The following is a 24,581-nucleotide window of genomic DNA, read 5'->3' as shown; positions in this document are numbered from 1 at the left end:
ACACAAATATTTGATTTGTGTTGATGGGTAACTATTGCAGATACTTAGATAACGGTTTTATTTTTGTTCGTGAGTATTTTTGTAGATTAAACTATTTTAAAATTTTAAATTAATTAAATTTCACTTTGTGATAGTACTTATGAACACTCTTCGATAGAAAAGTATCTTTAGTATTCGTTTCGAGTGTTTCTTTTTAAAAACAAAGGCCAAAGTGGATTAATACCATTAACTAGATGGCCGATGGACAATAGAAGGTGTGTAGCGGAATCGACGCAAAAGTTGCTGCCGTTACATTTGTAAAGTTCCCGAGGAAAAGTGCACCCTTGGGGTCGGCCAACAATGGGCGAACCGCTAAATAATTTGGTGTAGGGGTGAAGGTAAATGACTGCTATGTACAACTGCTCCGCATCAACATTGCCAATGTATACATTTACACACTCACACACACTCACACACACTCACATATACACACATACGCACACACACGAACGAACGTTCACACGAAGCTTTTTCTTTTGGGTAATGCGTTTCGATCGTTCTGAACGGTATGGGAAAAGCAACCCCACCACGATGAGAATTTGGTCATATGTCCGCAGTATAGTATTGTTCTGTCTCACATATATATGTATGGTGTATTATATACCAAATTCATTTTAACTCTCCGCTCTTTCCCCCTTTCAATGTAATTCGTAATGGGTTTTGGTTATGCAACCTCGAAAATTGCATCGAACATATTTTAGGAATCAAAAAAAAAATAATAATAATAATATTTATGTAACGTTTCGTAAATTCCGCTTAAATAACATAATAATTTATGTAATGCAAAATATTGGCAATTATTTGAAATTTGTTTTTCCTCCGTGTTTCAAAAATGTTTTTTCTTTCATAGAAAGTCAATCGAGAACCTTTTTCCATTATAAAAACCGTATATATATAGTCTTATGAAAGTTTAATGGTGGCTATCCCGGAGTAGTTTTTACCTGCGGACGAGCGTGAGGGCTGCGTGGGCATGTTTATATATATATATATATATATATGAGCGTGTGTTGGTAATAAAATATTCCAAGTTTGAAAGTGTGTAGGAAAAAAGTCGGGGAACCGTAACGTTTTAATGGGCCTGGAAAGATGTGCACACAGGGGCGAGAAGAAGCAATCAAACGTGTCGGGGCGACTGTTATACCCTCGAGGGAGAAAGCCGCTGGCGCCAACTCCGCTACAAAAGGACGGCGACAGAAATGAAATTTCCCTCATAGCCGCGTGTGGCCGCGTATAGCCAATATCACCGAATTCCACTATATAGCAGCGGTATATGCGCGGTGTGAAAATCAACCCCACAACTGGAATCCTAATGAACCGCTGCCTGCTCGTCCCCTTCAAAAATCGCTTGTAAGACATTTTTTTCTTTCTTTTCGTGTGCTTTGGTGTAACCGTTGACGGCATCTCGAATCTCCGTGTTTTCTGTTTGTTTCGTACGACGATTTCGTCACCATCGCGTGGCTACTGTTACACGCATAAGCGTTATTCAACCGTCTCTAAAATGGCGGTAACAAATTAAAACACTCATATTAACAAAGCAATAAAAATAAACACCTGAATAAAACGTCCGTCACAGTTAATGGATTTATATTATTATACGATATAGGGTGGCTTGTTTTTATCGAAATCAACTGTTCTCAGTCTTACGGGTTTATTTAACTTATTAAACTGATTGTTCTCATATATTTTTAATTTATAAAATGAGTCTAGGTTTAACACGGACGGGGTATAATTTTCTTTTCACTCTTTCATTTTAATATTATAAACTAAAAGTTGGGTGAAAAATAAGGACGCATTGATTGTTTGTTTCATCCTTAGGTATCTGCAGTTGTCGAGATTAAAATCAACTTTTGACTGAAGCCCTCAACTAAAAATAATAACATGTCCAAACACCTGACTTTTGCATCACTAAGTATAATATTATAACCGTCAGTGACACACAACACGCTTTTGCTTTTGACGTTCAGCAACGGCTGTTTATTACCTAGTTAATGCTTCACTAACACTCGTTGATGGTGGTACACATGAGTCATCGCTTGAAAATATTATTTGCTCGTGTAGAACAAGAATCTGTCTTTTTCTTTTTATTAAACTTTCTTTATTTTATGGAACTTTTTTTCAAACAATAATAATATGCTCTCTCAGTTTTATGGTACTGCATTCAATCGAATCAAAAACTTCTCTTTACTTTTATCAATACAGTTGTCAGAAACAACTATCTAAAATGTATGTCAATAAACTATAGTGGTGTTAATTAATATAGGTACCTATTATATTTTTTTTATGCCAGGTTTTGTAAAATCATATCCAATTTTTAACAAACTTTCGATTTAATTTGGTAAAATTTTATGTAAATATTGCTTTATTTGATTATATGTAAATCACCGTTTTAGTAAAAATAATACTACATAATATTATTATAGTTTTTAATTATCATTATGTGTAACAGCATATTAGTTTCTGACTATTCACAAAATACATCAATTGAATGTAAATATTTATAATTTTATTTTAATACCTTTAAATAAATATGAATATTTAAATTACGAAGTTTTGAACTAATAATTATTATGATTATATGATTAGTAATATTTCGTGTGTGTGTGTGTGTGTGTGCCCGTTTAAATGTTTTTATGCAAATGTGGTGCATAGCTTTGTTTCTATTTATCCTTGTGGGATGTAACTTATTTAAATAAATAAATTATATTACCTTCCATAGAAACCTTTGTATTTGTTAGAGTGTACGACTATAAGAACTTGTTGATAGAAACAACTGTATAGGTCCAGCCATAGATAATACTCAATAACTGTTTAGCAATATGCATAATCATGTATATACTCAATAGACAATAGTCTTTCTCACGAGGGGGTTCTATTTAGAGACAATCATATTAATTTAAAACGTACAAGTTCAACCGACAGACGAGTGTAATAATTGTTAGCATTTATCAATTGTTTCTTGAATTAATTTCCACGTAACAAACGGCATTGGGTTTACATTAACTATCGTACAAATATGCACTGTAATAATTTAGTTTAAAACGCTATACAAACCGTTCTCATAGGAGTTTATTTAATACAATTTAAAATCTTATTCTAATTTCGACCTGCATGTTTCATATTTTAGAGGATGATCTGTTGCGGTGATAAACCTAACCTCGAACACATAGTGATATCAAATTGGACCCCCGGAGAGCTTGGCGTGGGCGCTTGATCTCATGTAATCTGATACTCCTCAGCTACTTATTAATATGAAATAAACAGCTTTGGGTTTAACTTTAATATTAAATGTAAGTAACGCGTATATTTGATCTACAAACCAGCGCCTACCAATGGAAATACGCCTAACATCAACGGCGAGACCAACACAATAATTCACATGTACGTTTGTGCGTGTTATTTAGAAAAATAAAATTGATGTTCATTAGATGTTATTATAATAGTTACACTCGACGCAACTACGCGAGATAGGGCATCGGTCCGTAAGAATAGTTTTCAAGCCGACTTTACTGCAGTGCAGTCTGTTTTGACACTCATATAACACGAAGTTTTGTAATTAGTTCTGGTTTAGATGCTACGGTTACCAAATAAGATCTTAGCTGGAAAAAGTCTTGCATTTTCTTATCAACGTTAATTATAATCACACGTTAAACTTATCGACACAATAGAACAATCCACTAAGCGACGCTTTTCTTTGTAGATTATTCAGAGAAGCTTGAGAGGAAGCTAAGATGTGAATAGAAAAATTATGAATTCATTATATTACTTAGTTTTATTGAGGTTATATTTTCTACTGGTCTCAAAAATATAAAAATGTATTATATATTTGTATTACCTACTAAGCAAGCGCAATACTGTAACTTATAGTAATAAAGTATTAGGTACTTACATATTATATGCATTTGTTTTTTTTTACAATCAATATTTGAATTTTGATTTATACTACAAATTGTATTATTTCAAATAGTTAATCTTTTGTGAATATAATTTGCTATGCATTTAATCTGTATAGATAATTTAATACGCATGCAAAATTAAGTGTAAATATTAAGTCTAAAATAGGAAAATCGTTGGGTTAATTAAAAACAAAAGATAAGCTATTAATCATGAGCTAATCTTCGGGGTGGACAGAATATTGTATAGTACAAGGATTGGGTGCAATAACGTGTCACTTTTGCCTGCAGGCAGTGATTTTTGAACTATTATAGAGTAACTATACAGGCTGATTCATTTTACGTGAGAGTATGAGAGTATGATAAGTGTCCTACGTTAAATATATAACTCCGTATAGCGGTTCGTGTTTGCACTTATATTTAAATGTGAAATTTGTCAAAATATCTTGGCGATAAGACGTGTCGCTCAGTATAATTATAATATAGGTACCCTCCTGTAATATTAATGTATAACACATAAAGGTGTATATAATGTTGTGTATATACATCGTGGTCGATCGGAAATAACTTAACGGAGACTGCAACAATTTCTAAAATAAAAACTTACAATTTTTATATATATATATATATATAAACGTGTCAAACGCGCTGTTAGCGCTGTAAATAGTAAAACGTTGGCTGAGGCCCACCATCATCACACATACGGCCGGAACGCCTTGCTGATTAACAACGACATATAAAATGTATACGTATTGGGTGGGTATTGAATTTCCATCGGTGTACAAATATGAAATAGTGATGTAGCGTTGGGGTTCTGACAGCGACCACAATATGTACCGACCAAGACGACTCGTGACTGCGTGTATATATTATAAGAGGAGAAAAAATATACCTTCTCTAAATCCGTTATTGTGGGATGACGACACATACTTCGAAGATGGAATTATATTATACTGTAATAATACTGTGTACTATAATATAGTAGTATCATAGACAGAACAGAAACAATCGTCTCGACTAATGAGTAAATTCATTTTTTTTATATATCTAAGGCGCGCCCGGTGCGGTCTGCTGACTAAAAAGAACCCTTTTTTTTGTGTCACGCTACGTGGAAATGACACAAATTAAAAAGAATCTACACAGAAATGCTTCATGGGAGAGGATATCATCTCGTCTACATATGTCAGATTGGACGAGAGGGTAAAAATCTGGAGAGAGATCGTGTTTCACGTCACGATGGTTTTGATTTTTAAACATGGCGTGAAAATGTGTCTTTATAAGTGTATATGATAAGTCGCAACTGTGAAAACAAGAGGGTAGGTAGTAATTTTGCAATATTGTTGTGTAAACAAATACAATATGTCTTTTTAAATCAAAACTCCAGCATCTAAACTGTGACAAGAGTGCACTGGGCGGTTATTAATATAATATTCTGAGAGATTTATACAAACACACGTACATTATATTTTGTAAATATATATTTAGGTACATCGTACGTAGGTATATATACAAACAAATTATTTTTCATAACCGGTCGTTTTAAGATTTGATCAATGCTATTCGAGTGTCTGGATGATGAACTTTGTTTCGGTTAAAAATACCGTCGATTATTATCATGAATATTATTAATAATAATTTTTTAATAGCGGTGTAAACGGAGGGCTGTTAAGAGTTTGAACAAAAAATGAAAAAAAAAAATCCCGACAAAGTTTTTTAAACGACGACGTCGACGTGTGGGCCAGAACCGAAGCTAGTAGGGCATTAACAGATAACGTGCAACCCATTAACGTACAACTATGACTACAACGCTGTGTCCTCATGTCTGGCGATATAATCTTTACTCCTGTGCGTACCGAATGCGCTCTCCTTAATTAGATTCACAATGTTTCGTTGCTCTTATCTGGCGGACGTTAGCTGAGCGCTGTTCGCCATATCACTGCAGCGGCGGAAATACAAAACGCGCATGCAGGTATCGCCCACGTGGTGAATTCCGATCGTGATAACCGTTCGACAAGACTACATAATAATAATAATAATAATATTACACATAATAATAATATAATATTATGTAATATACGGCAGACGTTCGCTATTACGACGTGTATACAATAATAATGTCCATAGCATAATACATTGGAGCGGTATATTATGGGCTAGTGATAAACTAATACTATATTGTATGGTTATATATTAATAATATGTCGCGTGTTGTTCAGACAAAACGGATGGCGGTCCGGTTAATTTCCGCTGAAAAGACACTATAATATAGGTTATAGGCATACTAATATACCTAATATATTATAATATATTATACGGTTTCGATGTTTTAGTCCGACGGGTTGTCACGCGCGTTTTGTTTAACGTTGTGCGATCGTTATTACAGTGTAACATAGATTCGTGTGCTGCAGCCATCAGTTCTGTATGATGTATAACAAAAGTTTTTAAAAGTTTTTTTTTATTTTGGTAGCTGGAGCAAGGGGGTTACGCAAATGTTACTTTTTCGATTGTTTGTTTCGAAACGCTAATTTAACGTCCGTAATCCTACAAAACAAACAGTGGTTAGTCACGGTTTGTTAACGGCCAAAATATATTTAGGAATAAAAGCTCTGTAAAAAATTGTCCCTACCTCGTATTCATTTACGGGCCGTTTTTATTGCTCGGAATATATTTAAGAGCGGATGTATGTATACTGTATAGTGTTTATATCCATATTATATATATAAATATTATACCTAACCTTACTGCAGTATTTTTCAAATTTGGTTGAACAATAAATAATCTTATGAACATATATTTTTTGTTTTTAGGTAATTGTTAAAAATTTAAAATAATATGCTTATTTTATCAAATAAATGTATATAACTTGCAACAAGAAAATAATATAAATTAATGACAAATATATAAAATGTTATAGGTAGAGACCTATATTATCAAATGAATCAAACACATTTTCCTTTGTGGGTGATAGAAAAACTTCAGAGTAGTTATGAATTCTTGGTTTTGGAATCGTGTCAGACCAGTGATTTTGAAACATTCCTTAGGGTTATAACTTATACCACTACTATGTATGTGTGTGTGTGTGTGTTTGGTCGGCCCTTTTCGGTAAAATTATTTCCCACCATCACGCAATCCTTGCCCCTCGAATTTCCCAAAGTTTCTGTGGACTTTTGAGGGTCCTAATATGCACTATGTAACCCGCTTTGGCGACATTCCCGGAGTGCCTTTAGCCCTTCCCAACTCTATGACAAGAATCTCCGAGAACCAGGATACACACGCTCGCATTATATATGTATGAATACAATTAAAATATTCTCCCCGCTGAATCCTATACTAGAACGCACCGTGCTGAACTTCAGTCGAGACGAACGGAGTGAAAAAGAGGGGGGGGGGAAATTACCCTCGTTTTCGCAGCCAATTCCTACCACACACGCGCGCGCACACGATTATGCTAATGAAAGTATGAAAATGTCCGGGTCGCACACGGTCGTGTGTCATAAATATTTTATTTCGAGTGAAATTTCAGTCTAACGAAACTTGGTCGGTTTAAATATTATCATATGAATTTATTTATTTCCTCTGTGCATTAATAAGAGAAAAAACCTACAATAACATCATAAATATCGTAGCCCATGTACCATAAGCCCGGCGGCTGCATGATTTTTCTTATTTTTATTTCTTAGTTCATATAAAACTGAGAAGGTAGTGGGCAATAAACTAGTACTGTTTCAATATTGTTGTCTGGAGCCCATAGATATTGTAGTTATATTTTCTCCGCGTGGCAGAACCGCATAAGTATAAGCTATTAAGTACCTATAGACATATTTAATATTTATTTTTGAACGGATCGTTTCAGTCGTTTTGCATTATAAAAAACTACAATAATACTGTATTGTGTATACGGTTTTATTAGGTAGCAATGTATTAAATTAATAATATTGTATTATTAACAATATGTAACAATTAAAACAAAACAAAATATTGAATTATATGAATATGTTTATGAGCTTATATTGTCTTTTTATAGTATCATGTTATATTTGTAGTAAATTGTTTTGTATTTAAAATATCATTAATAGGTTTCACTTAATTTTTCATGTTTGAATATGTATAATAGTCAAAAGCTCTAATAATGTATTACACAATACACACGTCGTCAAATAATTATTTCTTAATTTCTTGATCGCGAGTGCATTCAGGAAGAGTAACTTCGAAATTTAACTTCATCGCGTTTAATATTATTTTTAACACTGGTGTGTGGGATTTTTACTGCTCTCTCGTCTGTAAGTCATAACATCTGTGTGTATCATAGTTGGTCCGTTACTTTGTCTATGATGGTATTAAATTGTTATTATGTACCCACCATGCGTTTATGTGATTATAACATTTTTGACGTCCTTATAACTCTTACTTATGGATTTGAATTTGGGTTTCGGTGTGGATATCATTTCACAACAAGTTGTTTGGTAAGGTGTGACCAACAAGTGTTAGATTTCCTACGAGGCGTCCGGAAGAACCATTAAAGCCGAAACACGACGCTGTGTGTTGTTGATGGGGTTTTGAATGCATAATGTGCGGTGGCGGATGGCGGTTTTTGAGGTCTTCTCCCTTCGGTTCCCTGTGCGCCACCGCCACCGTATATATAATATGTATATGGACGAACCGGCGGTGGCGGCGGCGTCAGCAGCACTACTGCTGCATAATGGAAACAGTCGTAAATATGTAAAAGGATAGATTGAACTTTGCGGAACACCCGAAATTCAAATTTTCTTTTCCCTTAATGGAATATTAATACCTCTCAGAGGTTTTCAGCATTAAAAAGGTGCTGCTATCGAGTGACTAACGAAAATAAATGGGGGAAATACATTATTATTCGCGATACGGCAGAAAACTTCGACGCTGCAGAGCATAGCACGTCCTCCGCCAGTTATTACGGGAAACTAAATATTTTTCTTTATAATTCTTTCCTTTTTTTCTCTCTCTTTTCTTTATATTTTTTTCTTATTTTACTCTCTCTATCATATTCCCGTGTCCGTTTTAATTATAATCCAAGATGCAAACACTCTCAACAGCGTAGCGCACTGCGTTATGCTTCCGTATTGATTCTTTTTTCTGTATCTATTATATTGAAGTTATTGAACTTTTGAAAACTTGGCTGAGAGGTTCTTTGGTCGGGTTTCTTGTATATACTGATTCGATGAATGGTTTTGCAAACAACCTGACTAATAAAAGACGTGAACAGAACAATATTTGATTAATATACATATATATTATGTATTAATAAACTTTAAACTTTAAAGTAATAAAACAGAAATATGAATCATATGATTATAATAATTTAGTTAACGCTTTACTTAGTTCTAACGTAAAAAAATTAAAACTTAAATATTGTAGTTTTATAGTTTTTATTATTTTATATATAACGTATTATATTAACCCATATTATGTGTTTAATAGTAATTATCTTTTTTTACTCGAAGTATCTCGATGGCAAAATAATACCACCAATGTTTATATGGCCTCATACATATACATTTGACTAGAATTATAAATTATTCAAATGAGATAGTATAACTATATTTTCAGCTTTTATAGTTGTAAAACGAATCAATTTAACACATCTATAACTCTATAAAATGAGATAATATTTCGTGAAATGCTTAGAATAGTTTGGTTAAATTAGTATTCGGTTTTAAGTCAATTTGATATAATAGAACTGCGTATGGTACATTCTAACATTCATATAACATTGTATATTTATCTGTATTATTCGACATATTCGTATTTGATATATTTTATTTGTGGAAATTACATATTAACCCTAATAACTTAAATACCTGCAAAATGTGTAAACTAATATTATATTGTTAACTTATGAATATTTTTCGTCAATATATTATATATAATAATTATTATTAATGACCTAGTAACATGACATGCTAACGAGTATAGATTTTCAGTTTTTCAGTTTTCATTTTTACTTCCTTAAACTCCTACTAATTTGAAATTATATTGTTAATTATCAAAAGTCATGGGCACGTTAAATTGAAAATCAAAAGTTAAATTGTATTTAAAAAATAAACAACATGTTTATACCGATGGTATATTATTTATATCTAATATCTATAATGTATGTATACAATACACATGAATAATAAATGTGTTATAGCTTAAAAACGTTAAAATTTTATTTGAATTAAACTTTTATATTGTCATGTACGTTATTTTTTATAAATCGTAAGACTTAGATATATATATATATATATATATATATTATTACATGATATTATATTATGCATTATATGTATTCGATTTTCTGAAAAGGTATTTGATTTATTAAATATAATGTTTGATTTGTACTCCATTCGTATGAAACATTTGTGAAATATTAACAGTGGTGTAATAATAGTACGAACTGCGATGCTATATTTTCTATTATTTGGAGAATATGTAGTATGATCCCTCTCCCTTTAATATTTATTATATCAGATGTTCATGTCCTTATTGAAATTTTTAGGGTTTCACGATATGATAAGTGTGATGAACCCTGCTCTTGAATCTTGACCCTTATTTGATTGTACTTTTGATGGTTATCACCATTTCTCCCCCAAAAAAAAATGTATATAAAGTCGATCCACTCTTGTTCATCATTATGTATACCCAGTTCATTGTAGCAGAGTGTCATCGATCCCCCTTGGTAGTTTTTAGTTCATAAATTTAAATCACGCGTCACCGGATCCGCAAAATAAATGCAAAACTGGGTACAAGACACGTTTTTAGATGATTCAGCTGAGCGATGGTGGTGCTAGTGGTTTCGTTACACAAGGCCCCATCGCCAGGTAGGTAATAAATGCAAATCCGACCAAGTTGATAGTAGTAGAGGACCTATCTCTCTCCCCCATATACATATATATATATATATATATATAAGTATTTATAGTACCTATATATACTCCCCTTTTTCAATATATAATGCCACTGGATGCGCACACACCTCGGCGGTTGAACGGAGGGAGTTATTCAAATGTCCCCGTCCTATATGTATATCGTGTTCGTAATTTAAGCTCTCCTCCCCGTTGCATCAACATAACACATATAATATAGTATATTCGATTTCGAACGTCATCCACAAAACGAACTTACTCCAACGAATTTACCGTTAAAATGTTTAGTTGGTCCACAGTAAATGTAGCCCTCATTATTCCAAATGTCACATTGTTATTTAATAGAAAATTACAATTAACGTATATTGAATTTAAAACTCAAAATACTGCAATATCATTATTTTCCAATACGAGATTCCGGTTTTATATGTTTGAAATTTACATTGTTAATATATAGATGTTATTCACTTCCGGAGGGCTGTTTGTATTAGTATAGTATTCGAGTTTCAGTCGTCAGTTAAATTATTAAGATTATCAATATAATTATTGAATTATTTAAAAAAAAAAACGCTGTAACCGCGAAGGAATGTCAAACCGTCCAAGATCGGCAACTTGTTTGAAAAATTGTTGTTTTTTTTTTATTTCTGTGAACACCATTTGGTATTATAATGTTTATGTATTATTAAATGACGTGCTCGTCGTAAGCCGTGTATATGATTAAACTTTAAAATAGAATATTTGACACGCACTATTTAAAAATGTTGCATTCTGACAGTTTCAAGTACATCTTGTCCTTCGTCAACGATTAATCTCCTTCTCTTTTTATAGTTCCTATAATATTCAGGTTGTTTATTCGATAATCGTTCCGTTTATATTATTTATACATTTCAATAAATATATCATATTATGTCTTAGAATGATAAAACAAACTTACCGGGTTTGCTTGTTTAATTTAAACAAGATTTAATCTGATGTCTAAGCAGCCCTAAACATCTGAACCAATCTTAGTCTATGTACTATAATATATATTATATAGGTACCTACTAAATACTTAATACTGTTTAAATATGTGTTTGATTTTTATAGTAAATAATATGCTAACAAGTTTCTTTGAATTAATAAATATTATGTTTTTGTTTACAGGTAAGATTTCGACTGACTTTGAAAAATATAACGTTATTACATTAAACCAGGTAAGTCGTACACTAAATATGTAATGATGCTTTAGAAATAAAATAACGGCTTAATAATTGATAACCGTTAAGGGTAATTAAAAACGAACAACTTCGATTCATTAGCTCATAATGTATAGTCTGCACTGCTTGCATTTACGGAAATTCAGTTTTGAAATATATTATTATACTGTCGTGTCGGTGTGCCGTGTACCATTATGACTCATGATGATCTTATCAACATGAAATGCACAATATCTATACTCTATAAGATGTGGCACCGTGCCGTACAATGCTCGCCAAATCGGTCAGTGAAGATTAGATAGGAACTCGACGACTGTGCATCGGAGATCGTTTATGGTGCATAACTACTGTGGTGATTTAAACGTACGCGTGGTCTGTAGACAATGGGTTTACGCATGTTTTAGTATAATATTATAATATAACAGTAATAATAATAATAATAATAATAATGATATATTTAGACGCCGCCGGCGGTGTACTGTATACACAAATAATATAACTGCGCGAGATGATGACGACCACGAGTGCAGACGGGAGAGAAGTTAACGCTGCTGCTGTTGTAGTGTCAAGGCGGTCTGGTTTATTGTAATTGGAATTTAAATTAATTAACATCCGTGTATAATAATATAATATGTGTGCGTGTACATTATATGTGTCCGTTTAAAATACCTCACGTTGAATTGATCGCGTCGCGTTTATAGCCTGTAATCGTGAAGAGTATTTATTTAATAATGAATAATGATAATAATAATCGTAGGTATACCTATACATTATTATATGCAATTGGTTGGCTCCCGTCGCAAAACCCAAACAAGACTGGTTCGTTAAAACGACACTTTTGGAAGGTGTGCGTGACAAACGAACAGAAAAAAACACGATTCCCAAATCCTTAAACCAATCCTCCCGATGCGCAATCTGTGGGTTTTAGGTTGCGACGAGTGCGGGGGAAAAAGTGATGATTATAATTATTAAATGTCCAGGAATTCATCGAACGCCACAAGCCCATATTATATATATACATATTTATATACTTGCAGTATATCGTTAAAATTTCGTTCATACTTTGTCGGTCCACTGTGCGTATAATTCGTTCGGATTGCTATATTTTTTTTGCCCCTCAAAGATGATTATCTTCAATCAAAAAATTTCCTACTGTTCCTAATTCAGCGTTCTTCAATTAAAATAATATTAGACCTAGGAGAGACTTGATAATCCAACTTTTGAGCTATTGCCATTATTAATATATAAATTCCGGCGATGGTTATCACGTAGACATCACCGGCTTGAGAAATTAAATCGGGAGCATTCTTCGCCGATGCTGATGAAACCGATAGGATGGTCCATTAAAAAAAAAAAGTAATAATAAATCTGGTAGGTCTTTGACCACTTTTCGATGCAAAACTACGATTAAATACCGACCGTTTTAAAACAGACTTCCGAATAAATTAATGGGAAAAATTATTACCCCGATAAAATGAAACAATAGAGGTTGCGACAGTTGTCGAGAAAAACGTTTCGCAGCGTACATTCAAATCAATCAAGTAAAAAATAAAATAATCACATAAATAATACTAAGTCTGGGTCTTACGAATAATATATCAAGGACGAAAAAAAAAAATATATATATCGCTAGAATCGGTTAAATTTATAATATTATCCCACATTCTCACGAAATGAATCGGTCAATTATATTATGTAGGTACCTACCTACGTCCTACATAGCCCTACATTATATTATAATGTGTTCTGGTTTTAGAAAACGAAGAAAAATAATATGTAACAACCATTAGTTATTGCTCACACGTGATTCTACATAAAACAGCCTCGTTCGAATGTACTTAATATACTTAATGTTATTGCATAATAACATTAATTGTAATGTCTGTTACTTTCGGATGGCGATATATTTCATATTTATATTCTTATTAGTAATTACATCGATATATTGTTTTCGATGGTAGGGTCATTTGAAATCCTATTAATACTGTTTAATCTACATTTAGATTTAATTTAATTGTATACTTACAGCTCATTACCAATACTGTACTTAGGTACTTAATGCCCTTGAATAATACTACTCTATATTACTACTCGCACCCTTCTTCAATCGCAAAACTCGTCATTAAACAGGTAGACGAATCCGAAATGGTTGAAGTTTTTTTTCCCCTTTACAAGATTGTATCTTCCGATCCACGGCACATCTGTTCGGACAAAGAGGCTTTCTAAACAAGGATTCTTTGTCCCCGCGGAGATGATCATCTGCGAGGAAACCCCATTTATTTTCAACTCGGAGGGTTCTTACTTTTTCGTATTTCGTATTTCGTATTTCTTGTTTTTTTTTTTTATTATTCTTTCCCCTAGACCACCTCGTTTGTTTACATTAAGTTGAGCGACCTAACACCGAAATCTCTAAGCACTCGTTACTCGTGATTTTTACTCTTGCACACGTTAAAAGAAAGACCTATAATTTACAATGCATTTTTATATGTAGGTGGAATAAATTTGAAAAAAAAAAAATAGGTGAAATATTTTTAAATCATTACAGACGACTCCCTTTAGACCTATTCGTTTGGTTCTTTAAAAACTGCAAGGTATTTATCGGTTTAACTCCGTGATGTCTCCAAGACATCGTGGCTAAATATGTGCGTGTGTTTTTTAATTTTATTATTTTTTTTTTTTTTTTAATATTTATATATATGTATGTATGTATGTAATACGTACGCGTTGCTCAGAAGCCAAAGGAACGGAAGCACGTGGTTTCAATTTGGGATGTTCGGTGTCACGTATAATCGTAGATACCAAACGGTGACACGCGTCATATTACTCACATAGAGGCCAACAACCCTATATGGCCCATAGAAGTATAAGGGATACGATGTATATATGTATGTATGTAAGTGTGAATGTACGTATGTATGTAAGTGTGAATGTGTATATGTGTATGTGTGTGTGTGTGTGTGTGTGTGTGTGTATATATATATATGTGTGTGTGTGTATTGTTGCATTTTCTCATTTCTGACAATATGGAAATATTATGTTTTATGGCTCTAGAGTCGATCGGAATCTATTTACGAGAATATTATATTGTATATATATACGTGTATTTATGTGTGTTCTCTTTGAGGATTGTCGGAATACTAGTAGCTTATTCAAATTTCGGACCGCGGTTGTATTACTTACGGATTTAATACATATTGTGTTTACACTATAGACTCTCGACGGCTGTTACCGTTTCTGTGGAGTATTAAATCACCGATCTGTGTGACTGTTATGACCGATGGTATAAATAATTTAGCGCGGATATTATAAATAATTCATGGGCGCGTACTCTTTGAGACTATTAAGCTTTCAGATCAATTCTATACAGATACATAAAAAGATCAACAGTGTCGTTCAAGCTTTAGGCCTAGTACATTTTAAAAGTTATCTCAGATGAGGTGCGTGCGAGTTAATATTGTGTGTGCCCTTAATATTTTTATTTTTTTTTTTACCATTGTTACCTACTTTTAAAGTTTTAATTAGTCTTTTACCTCTGTTACGTATGTTGTTTATTTCTCAGTTAGAAATATTGCAATATAAAATGTTCGATAATTGTTTATTTCTTACTTATTAGTTATTATAGTATTTAGAATATGGTTTAAAATGTATTCGCATAGGTATAAATATTTTAAGTAATTATTTTCATAGCTGCAATGTATTGCACTAATCCGTCTAATATACATATTTTTTTGTTTCTATCCAAACAAACAATAAAAAAAAAATCATTCTATAAACCTATTATATTATAAGATATGAACATTAATACTCAAAGAAATTTCTGATCATTATTTTATATAAGATACCTACTGAATTATACATAAGCAAATCTAAATATTATACTGATTGGTAGTTATGAATTAAACTATAAAATAGATAGTCGTATTATGTAATAAATATTTTTTTCATTTGTATTTGTGGAAACTGTCACACTTTATGTGTAAGGTTTTAAATAATAAACCTAAACGTACCAAAAGTAAATTTCTACAAAATACAATTTACTTGATATTCTAAAATAATATTGAGGGTACAAATAAAATGATTTATAACGCAAAAAGTAAAACAACTTATTCATTATTGATGAAAAATGTAAAGTAGGTATGAAAAAAAGAATGTATTACATTAATACGCAGTATCGTTTATGATAAGCTTTTCCAAACCCCACTGTATATATTGTAACTAATATTTTCCATTCGATTTACCATTTTTTTTTAAGATAACAGAGTTAAAAAAGTACAACAATGTTTTATGTTTTAAGTTGGTTTCTTATTTTTTATTTTTATCTTAAACTCTGCTGTGTCGACTACTTGTTTGATGATCGGCTATTACCGATTCCTTATCTTTCCAAGAAATAGCCTGTGTGTTTGTTACTGTCTGACGATATTTCATGCGAATCGTTTCCTGGTTTGGAAGTCGCGTGTTAAGGGACGGGCGGGCGGTCAGTCAGACATTAACGTCCGTCTTGGCGTTTCCGGGCCAACGGGCAACGGACGACTTTCGGTTTTCCTGACGCCACAGATGCCAAAACCGCAAACGTTGATGAATGGGATCCCATCGAACGTCTGCCACTTGGTCACAGCCACCACTATATAATAAAGACCTTTTTCCACTACTCCCTTCGTACACACTTGTAACTAAAGTCCAAATAATACGTTATACGAGTATCAAGAAAAAAAAAACCAAAAGAATATTTCTCGTTTTTTTTTTTTTTTGTTTTAGTAGATTAGCACCGTCGACAGGTTTCGAAAATTAGAATTATCAATTTCTCTAGCCGTTTACCCTCCATCAGTAAGCGTTTCTTCCTCCCACTAAATCGTAGAGGCAGTGTAGCAAAATGTCGTGTGTATAGTGTGTATATTATAATCTACCTAGGTACTATATAATATGTACAACGGCGCATGTGTTTGCACATTTATTCACGTGCAGTGTGCACTTTGTACGAGTATGTGTACGCGTATTGCCGGGCACTTTGTGTCCCCCGCGCGCTAACGGACAGAGAGTGGCAAAACACACTCGTAAATTTCGTCTCGCGCATAACGTTTGTAAAGCACGTACGTAGCGGGGTGCCGAGCTGAGAAGGAGGTCGGCAGTGGTGGCGTAAAAACGCGCGTTCTAGACGCTGGGCGGGAGAGAGGAGCGAGAGGCAGAGATATTATATGTGCCCACGCGAGTAGATTTGTCAAACTCCTTTAAGGTTCATTAAAAACATGTTTTTCAAAAAGAAAACCGGCGGCGGCGTGCCCGGGTGTATATTAATAATATCAGTTGGTATCAAAACACGATTTCATAACGACAATAATAATAAAATACAATATTGTCCCGGCCTACCTGTGTGTATATATTATTATAATATAGGTGTATAATAATATATCGGACCCGGGACAATCAACTTGTCGGCTTATCGGGATTAACTATACTAAAAATTTATCGCCAGCCTCTTTCAATTAAACCCATCTGGCGGCGCGTACCTGCATTATAATATAATATTATTATAATCTCGGCGTGTGTTGTTATACGTATATTATATGCGCATTCAATTCTAACGCTGCAGTTGTCGTATGTATATTTAAAATATAGTATATAAACATGTACATGTTTATATACTATCCGTATACCATAACCGTGAATATACGTTATCAAATCGCATTTAAAAAAAATATCACTTTTTTAATGTGTACCTAATATACAGTATACACGTTTTATAATGGACTAATTGATTTCTTCTAAATTTATTGTAATTACCGTTTATCTATCTATTAGATACATTCGTATCATGAGGTAAATTGTATATGGAAACGTCGCCTTATCATCTGTTTATTACGGTTTTTATCGAGTACACGTTATTATTACCAATATTATCACTCCGATCACGAACATATTCTCACACTGCCATTAAACATAATTTCTGTGTGTTTGTATGCCAGTTAAAACGATAAAAATGTAAATTTCAAAATCGGAAACGCGTCGAAACGCATACAATTTATTAATGTATTTATTGTATATGCGTTAAGAAGTGTTTTCGTGTAAGACGTTCACGTGGCGAAAACCGACGACCGGAACAGGTCGCAGAGTAAAAAATAAAATAAAACTCGCCTCCTACTGCCCTATTATACTATGCATTATATACAACCGCAAGCTGGTTACATTATTTGATATTATAACAGAAGTAGAGTCGAAAATATATCAATTGAACACATTATAGAATCATTGCTTCGACAAAGATTGAAAGGGAATGTGTACATTCGCTCACAATATCGTTATATGCAACCACTGCGCACCTACGTCGAAACGGCATGCATTTTAGTCAAACGAGTATTATAATAATATATACATTATATAATTACATATCATGCATACTTAACATACAATTCTCAGATGCATTCCGAAAACCCTCGGCAGCTTGCATGTTCTATCTGCGTAACACGCGTATATACTGCAGACAATCGTGACTTCAAAGGGGGAAACACGGCGAGGTAGCTAGTGTCTATAGTTTATACAGACTTTGTCGCGCGATAGGTATATCATTAAAACGCGCACTATTCAAAATCCAATCGGACGATTTCTAACATGAATAAAATAATAACAATAGAGTGGCACATATGCGACAACCGCGTATGCGAGAATTATCGAAAGTAAATGGTAGAGTAAATCACGCGTATTATCAACAATATATTATACAATCAATAAACAGAGTGCAGCACCGTTATTGATATCCACCAGTGATAACACTCTTTTCTAATTTTTAATGCAGGTGCAAGTCATCGTCTCACATTTATTATATTGTAACTATGATTGTCAATGAGCAAGGTGCAAACAAGATACCTTATAATTCGTACAGGTTTCCTGTCTAATTATATACAGTTTATTAAAGAAATGCCAAATAAAAACCATTATACCAATATTTTTTTTTTGTGGTAAAGATATAATTTATACTATATGACGAGTGATGACTATAATACATATACAACAGTTTTAATTTTTTATGATCATCTTAGAAATACTATTTCGCAATATTTATATACCATCATGATGATATATCACATGCATATAAGTATATAGTATATATAGACACACCGCACAGTCAATGCGGTATATCCGTTAAACAGCTATGTCGCTGGAAGTTAGGTGGCGTCCGGAGATTCGATACACATGTACCTGTATATTATGCGCGTCTTCGTTATAATAAATATAAATAAAATATAATAGAGCTCGCATAGGTCGATCGTATGGTGAGCACGTTTCTATTTTTTGCCGTGTGCGTTGCAGGTACTTGCACAACGGCGAGGACGGTTCAACGAGCGTTTCAGCAGCAATCGCGGCGGTGCATTGTGTGTCAGTCAACGAGCGCCGTCCTATGGTCGCACACGCGCGCGGGCGGTGGCGGGCGTAATACGCGTAATACCTACACGAACACCGGAGCCGGCTTTGTCCTCCGTATACGGTACACGTATTATAATATACATGTATCGTCGTGTGTACATTATAATATCGGGAATTATTCATGCCGGCAACGAGGTGTTTTGCAACACACGCGGCGGCGATGATCGACGTCCGTCGTATTATATAGGTATAGATATCCCCTGGTATCTGGTATATACCTATGCGGATTTATGGGCTCTCGTCGTCCCGTCGTCTCTTTCGCGGTTAATTGAAAACACGTGTACGTGTTCCCGCCGTGCGACGACGACTACAACTCGAAAACAAACTGCGACGGGATCTTTTTTTCCCACCTCCTCCTCCTCCGAGCAGCCTCTCGAACGGCGCGGCGGTCCATACGTATGTGCCCCTGACGGCCCACTGACAGTGACACCACGCACACGTCGTATAATAATATACGGGAGACCAGGACGGCAGAGGTTATAGAGGATTATTATAATAAATTTATAGTAGTCTGCAACTGAACGCGTACCTATAATGTGGTCTAGTCGTCATTCGATGAAGAGTGAAGACAGTTTACAAGACGCGAAGGAAATTCCTCGCAGCAAAACCGATTTTCCGTAATTTCAGAGCGGTTATGAGGACGTATTTTTATTCAAGCCGTTCCATTTAACTGGTTAATATAAGTAGTTTTAACAAAATCTTAAGAATAAAAATAATTTTAATAATACAATGCTAATTAAAAGTAAAGCTCGTATTATTATGTAACCGAGGTTTTATTAATGACTATCAACTTTGAATTTCTAATATTACAAAATTATATCCAACGAACGATTTAATCGTAATTGAATGTGTAATTTATTTCCTATCAGTTGAAACGTTATTACAATATAGCTTTAACTGCATATTGTTATTATTATTGTATTACTAAGTTTTTAACATTGTAATATCATTAAACCGTCTCATATCATTATAAATATAATAATTTATTTCCAATCAAGTATAATTACAAAAACAATTTAGTTTTATCAATGTACCTAATGCTATTATTGGGGAATCACCATTGAATATTAAAAAATTGCGATGAATAATCAATGGTGTGCAATACTGTTTAAACGTTATATAGGGCCATTGCAATTATATTACATATTTAACAATGTATAAATATTAAATATTTAACTAAAAAGTATGTTGAAATATAATCGAACTTTAAAATAATAAATATAAACTATTAAATATAAAGACAACAATTCTAAAACATTTCAATTTGCAATTTAAATACCTACTAATAACTAATAAGTGTTAACCATTAAATCCCATAGATTGCCCACATTGTTTTTATCCATCGTTCAATATCTATTACAATGTAATGACTAATGATTAAATAGTGACATTATAATATAGCCTATAGGATTGCTGACTAGGTTTGTCATCATATACCACGACTGTTGATTATTGTGCAGTTTAATTTATAACGTTAAAATATTACGTTAAAAATTCTTTATTATACATTGACATAGATTAATTATGCTTCGGATGCAATTTTAGAAATAAAATATTTATTACAAAGTAATATAATCTCATATCGAGTTTTTGCTACGTTAATTAAATGTCGTCAGATTAATTGTCTAAATTTGTATACATTCTATACAGCTCAAATGACAGTTATTGCCGATGTGCGTTGACGTCTTCATGCAGGCACCTATGCCGAATATTGCAGACCGTGAGAAATATGCGTCCGTGCCGCCGGCGAACACAGGCGCAGGGTTACATCTCAAATGGTGGTTGACAATAATATTATTTAGGAATATTCACTCTTGTCGGGATGTCTTTCTCGTCGTCGTGTGCCGTCGACCCACAACACATAATATACAGTACATAATAATATCACATTAAATCGACCAAAATGTATACGATTACCGTGTCGTGTCGCTGCTCTATCAGACGCGTTTCGTATGTGTGCGATATCACAGCCGCAATAATAGTTTGTGTTGTTTACGGTCGTTTCGGCTTCTAAATAAACCCATTTGACTTTTACAACTTGGCCACTTTGGGCCTGTGTATGCTGCAACGTTAATTGTCCGAGTTTCTCGCATTTACTTCATTTTGAATGGCTCTTTAATCCTGCCCACAAACCGTTGTACTGTACTGTGTTGGTGTCGTTAAGACATTTATTAGTCGTAAATCTGGATACGTCCCCTAAACCGTAATTCACGTCTAGAGTCTGCATGAAGACATTTTGTATTTTATCCATCCAAGGAAGCGTATCTTGCGAAAAGATTTAATTTCTCGCACTTAAATATGTATGTAACTCATTATAATGATAAAAAATTAAATAATAAAATGCAAATGCAAATGTCGCATAATATTTAATTTATCTCACCGCGGAATCGTATTATTATTTATTATTTGGCTAAAACTATAAAAACAACAAAGACAACTCAGATAATAACTATTATCGCACTTATCAGTTAATATTTTGTATTATCTTTTTGTCAATTATTATAAGTTTGAACAGCATTGTACAATGACTTGCAGTTTATTTAGCGTAAATTATTTATTGATGAAGACCAAATAATGTTGACTGTTTAATGAACAAAAATAATTTATATATATGTGTGTGTATATATTATATAATCTGTTTCCTTATTTTAGAGCAATTAAACTGCGGAGTTCTCGATCATTTACATTTGTGTGTATACGACGTATCAAAATTTACGGTACATTAAAAATGTTTTAAGACATTTTTACTCAACTAAACCAAGGCAGTAAAAAAAGTGTATAATATACGGCTGTTGATTTTTATAGTGGGAATGTTTAAGTGTATTTTCTATTCACTATGTACAGTGCTCAACTAATTTTGATTTTATTCATTAATAGTACCTAATTTATTTGTAGTTTGCCGTGTGTTCATGTGTTAATGCAAACAAGATTGTTATAATATGGACATGTTCCAATGCGCATTACACATGTTAAAAGGTTTTTCTCCTTTCCATTTAACGTAACTGTAACTTGATCACGAAACAGTTTTGCATTCAATGGCGATTTAATGCAAATGTTTTCGTTTTTTTAATACATCACTTGAAAAGAATTGATGAACGCAGTAAAACTACGACTCTAACGCACTATAACTACGACTCTAACGCACTATAATGTTTATTTCATCGGAATATACAAGAATGGTGTCGTTTGTGCATTCCGTATCGGTGCATTGTTAACATTGGCCGATGACAAGGAATTGAAAGCAAATAATATTTACTCGGCGATAAATGATTATTTAAAGAACAATACGTATATGCAATATAGGTATAAATAGTGTAAATGGATTTGTAGAAGATTTTTCGGTAAAAGTCTGTGAGTCTGTGTGTGCGTATACCATGATATACGCCCGTATACCAATATACGTTTGTTATTATTTAATATTTTTTCATGGACCATTTAGACAAGAGGTGTAAATTAAAAACAGTGGCCGACCCATAAAATGCGGTCAATTAGTCATTTCGACTGGTATACGTGCAACGGACGGTATACGGTCATTTTTATTTATTTATTTTTTTTATTATATACGCCCTAAAATTAGTATACACACTCTCACACATACATTAAATGCATATAGGTACCTACATAAATGATAATATATTCAAGGGATTGCCTCCGAGAGAACCCCCAGCGAATTTATTACAATTTACAAGCACTTCTTGTTGCCACTTGCCACCGTACCCGGCACGATAACAATAAAATATATAGGTGCATATTATATATTATTATACGAGGCGAGTTTGTGAATCATCTGTCCTGTAATTAATAATGACGGTGGCCTATAATAATACGAGTTAAGTGTTTTCCGTCGTGTGTGTAATTATATACAGTCAAACCGCGGCGGTCAGAAATCAATTATTCTATAAATTCAGTGCGTATATTGAGCTATATTATTACATGTATATCCGCGGTGTTCCATATTAAATATATACTGTAGGTATGTATCAAGCCTATAAAGTCTTCGAACCGACTTGAATTAATCTTGTTTTATGACATTTCAGAGGGGTCATTTATACTCATATTATAATAATAAAATATCTGGTTGGATATAATATGCGTTTTACCATTGGACACCGCACACATCGCCATAAATCTCCACTGTTCGGTGTGTATACGAGCAATAACCCCGTCCCACACTTAATACGCGTCGTTGCCGATAATCGTTTTGAGCGATATAATATGTGTACACATATGCGCAGTCGTTGTTATAATGTAATACCATCGTCTCGTACTGCACGCACGTGTGTGATTTTTGACGAAGAAAAAAAACCACTACACACACGGCGTGGTGAAATCCGAAAGTCCTTCGCATCGCGCGCATATTATAACGTTCAACCGCCCGAGTGCCCGAGTACACCCTCCTGTTACCCCGTCTGCTAGAAAAACTAAAACCTTTTGGAAAAATGTATTAATTCGTTTTAATTAGGTATATATACGGTTATACGAAAACAGTAAATAATATTATTGAGATACAGGCAGGTACCTAAGTATTATCATATATTTTCACCGCCCCGACAACGATCGTTTGTATATAATATGTAATGAGTATGATATGTATAATTGCGTCGGACTCGAGCGATAGTATAGGTACCTACCGTGGTTGATTTTTCGAACGTTTCCCACCGTGAAGCCAATATGTACCTACACATGTGCACGCGATACCAATAACTCCTCCACTATGTCGGAACCAGTTTCTCCTCCCAGCGGTAACCCTTTACAATATTAATCGTCTATCCACACACACGCACACATACACATGAGCGAGCGCACACAGGGTCGATGAAATATGACGTGCGTATATCGTATATAATATAATATATGGATGTATAATACCGTCCGCCGCAACGACCGTTTGTCTTCCGCGATTGCCAGTTACGTCGTTAAGTTTGTTTTTTACCGACCTTATAACGCCGCCGCAGACGAGACATACGCCGGCGCCTACAGTTTGGGTAAACACCCCGTAAATACGACCGAATCATAAATATATAAATATACATATATATGTATGTACACACACACGTAATAATATATTTTACGCGATGCCGTGGCGTTGGAGTGGAAGGGAATCGAAAAAAAAATGATTGTAATAAAACGCACTAGCTGTATATAATATAATATTTATA

The 24,581-nt window shown here is 33.6% G+C and overlaps 1 protein-coding gene across 3 annotated transcripts in view; it reads left to right on the top strand.

The window, feature by feature from the left end:
* LOC100162767 (discoidin domain-containing receptor tyrosine kinase B) overlaps positions 1-24,581 on the top strand; it is a 134,919-nt gene that overhangs the window by 28,853 nt on the left and 81,485 nt on the right. The window contains exon 2 of one of the 3 annotated variants that reach the window (XM_016808569.2): positions 11,954-12,003. The exons of the other annotated variants lie outside the window; for them this stretch is intronic. The gene's annotated coding sequence lies outside the window, so the exon portion shown is untranslated. The remainder of the gene's footprint in view (positions 1-11,953; positions 12,004-24,581) is intronic. 3 annotated transcript variants of the gene reach the window in all.

The sequence above is a fragment of the Acyrthosiphon pisum genome, chromosome A3, assembly GCF_005508785.2.
Source record: "Acyrthosiphon pisum isolate AL4f chromosome A3, pea_aphid_22Mar2018_4r6ur, whole genome shotgun sequence".
NCBI lineage: Eukaryota > Metazoa > Arthropoda > Insecta > Hemiptera > Aphididae > Acyrthosiphon > Acyrthosiphon pisum.
This window is presented reverse-complemented; position numbering and strand designations above follow the sequence as displayed.